The sequence below is a fragment of the Schistocerca nitens genome, unplaced genomic scaffold (genome assembly GCF_023898315.1).
Source record: "Schistocerca nitens isolate TAMUIC-IGC-003100 unplaced genomic scaffold, iqSchNite1.1 HiC_scaffold_376, whole genome shotgun sequence".
Lineage (NCBI taxonomy): Eukaryota > Metazoa > Arthropoda > Insecta > Orthoptera > Acrididae > Schistocerca > Schistocerca nitens.
The window spans coordinates 1,899,593-1,902,345 of NW_026045910.1; the positions used below are offsets into that span (position 1 = coordinate 1,899,593).

General features: G+C 37.6%; 1 pseudogene; it reads right to left on the bottom strand.

Moving 5' to 3' along the window:
• Positions 1 to 648: 648 nt before the first annotated feature.
• On the bottom strand, positions 649 to 1,233 carry LOC126229627 (BAG family molecular chaperone regulator 2-like; annotated as a pseudogene).
• Between the last annotated feature and the right edge of the window lie 1,520 nt (positions 1,234 to 2,753).

The following is a 2,753-nucleotide window of genomic DNA, read 5'->3' on the forward strand; positions in this document are numbered from 1 at the left end:
GCAGAAATGATAGCACCTACCATTTCCAGCCAACTGTTAATATTGCTCGATTTCCAATAAAACAATTGATAAGAAAATACTGGAAACCACAATTTTCACAAATGAAAAATGTTCACACCAATATGGCAGTAAACGCGTTTTTGAAAGATGTAACTAACTGTTTTATTTCGCAAAATATCACATATCTGAAACAAAGAATGACATTTAACTAATATGAAGTTATATCACCTATATTCCTCAATATGATGTCTTTTATATATTATATTCTAAACATAATTGCTACCAGTGGTAGTTATGTCTTTACTAGTAACCTCACAGTGTCATAAACTGTCTTTATATGAAGCAATAAATGTCATCCATATTTCCAAAGCAGCTGTGCAATTTTTACATTAACTATGAACAGCTATAAAATAACAATACAAATGAAATTCCTTTACAACACATCGAATATGCTTTCGCAAATTAGCCACAAAAGCTGAAACACAAAAATTGTATTATTTCTGAAACTTAATTCTAAGTTAGTTCTTGTCAATTGTTGTGTCTCAATTATGATGCTTATACTGAAAATATTGGGAATGGAATTTTGTAAAGCATTTCCAGTGCTAAAACTGTGCAATCTCGTTACTCTTGGAAGGCACAACATAACTTCTACCCAGACAAAGTGTCTATGTAATCTAATAAACCTTGCAACCATTTCTTTATCCTCTTCTGATCATCAAGTGTACAGCCCAAGATTGCACTTTCAAAATTCTTGTCAATGTTTCCAATGGATGTATGTGATGAACACGAATTCATGAATGCGATACACTTGGATTTTTTTCCAAAATGATCTTCACGTAATCTGATTACAAGTGAATCAATAAAACCATTCACTTGATGCAGATCTTCCTCCTGGATTCCATCATGTGTAGTCTTCACAAGGACCTCCACAGTTAAACAGTGGTTAGCTATATGATCTGCATAGTGCAACACATGCTCCCTATCACTTTCAGACAATTCAATCATCATCTCAGAATTTTTAAGTGTGTTTAACGTTGTAAGAAGTGTGTCCCTTTCTTTTTCCAATTTTAAAGCTTCTCTTCTTAGTCATTCCACAGGCAGTTCTACCTGATCCAAAGCATCTACTATTCAGTCTTTTGACGACTTCTGCGGACTTCCTGGATTGGAGTCTACTGTATGGGTTACTACCTCTGCACTTTCTTTTATTACTTTTGATCCACTATCAACTTCCATTATATTCCAACTTTCAGTAGCAGACAGTGGAATGCTATGGTCAGACAACATTAACATCAACACAACAAATTTTTCACATACACCACACAATAAGCCCTCTCACGACACCATTACCACCATAACAACTCTTGTACTCAAAGACTTCCATTTAGAAACTTGCCCTTAAAAAGATTGCCATGGAGCTGCTTTATATTATATGGTAACTTGTTATGGAGTTGTCTCCCAGTTTCAAAGGAACTGTAATCTATAGCTCCTTTATTAGTAACTATCCTACGATAGTCACATCTGGCTTCTGTATAGTAATTATGGATCTCTCTGTTCATCACACTTATTTCATCATTCTCTTTTACAAATATTATAGTCTTATACTCATACAACAAATACACAGTCAGTAATTTTTTAATTTTTGAAGTAGTCTACAGCACTGGCATCTGCTTGTATTGGCAATTATCATAATTGCTCTCTTTAGAAGCCTGAAAATCCTATCCATGAAGGCTGGGAGTGCCGCATCTCAAATTTCAGACCCATATTGCAAATGTGAGTGAATTTAACTGTAGTACACTCATTTAAAGAAAGGGGGGGGGGGGGTATTATATACTGAAACACCAAAGAAACTGTATACACATGCATATACAAATACAGATATGTGTAAACAGGCAGAATACAGCATTGCAGCCAGCAATGCCTATATAAGACAACAAGTGTCTGACACAGTTGTTAGATCAGTTAGTGCTGCTACAATGATAGGTTCTCAAGATTTAAGAGAGTTTGAATGTGATGTTATAGTCAGTGCATGAATGATGGAACAAAGCATCTCCAAGGTAGCGATGAAATGAAGATTTTCCCATACGTCCATTTCACAGGTGTACCATGAATATAAGGAGTTTGGTAAAACATCAAATTTCTGACATCGCTGTGTCCAGAAAAAGTTCGTGCAAGAACAGGACCAATGATGTTCAACATGACAGAAGTGCAACACTTCTCCAAATTGTTGCAGATTGCAGTGCTGTGCCAGCAAAAAGTGACAGCACACAAACAATTCAGTGAAACATCATCAATATGGGCTTTCAGAGCTGAAGGCCCATCCATGTACCCTTGATAACTGCATGACACAAAAATTTGCACCTCAACTGGGGCCATCAACACTGGCTTTGGACTGTTGATGACTGGACACATGTTGCCTGGTCGGACAAGTCTAATTTCAAATTGTATCGAGTGGATGGACATGTACAGGCATGGAGACAACCCCATGAATCAATGGACCCTGCATGTCAGCAGGGAACTGTTCAAGCAGGTGGAGGCTCTGTAAAGGTGCAGGGCATGTGCAGTTGGAGTGGTAAGGGACCCCTGATATGTCTAGACACGGCTTAGACACGTGACAAATATGTAAGCATCCTGTCTGATCATGCGTATCCGTACATTCTGACAGACTTGGGCAATTCCAGCAGGGCAATGTGATACCCCACATGTCTAGAATTGCTACAGAGTGGATCAAGGAACACTCTTCTGAGTTCAAACAC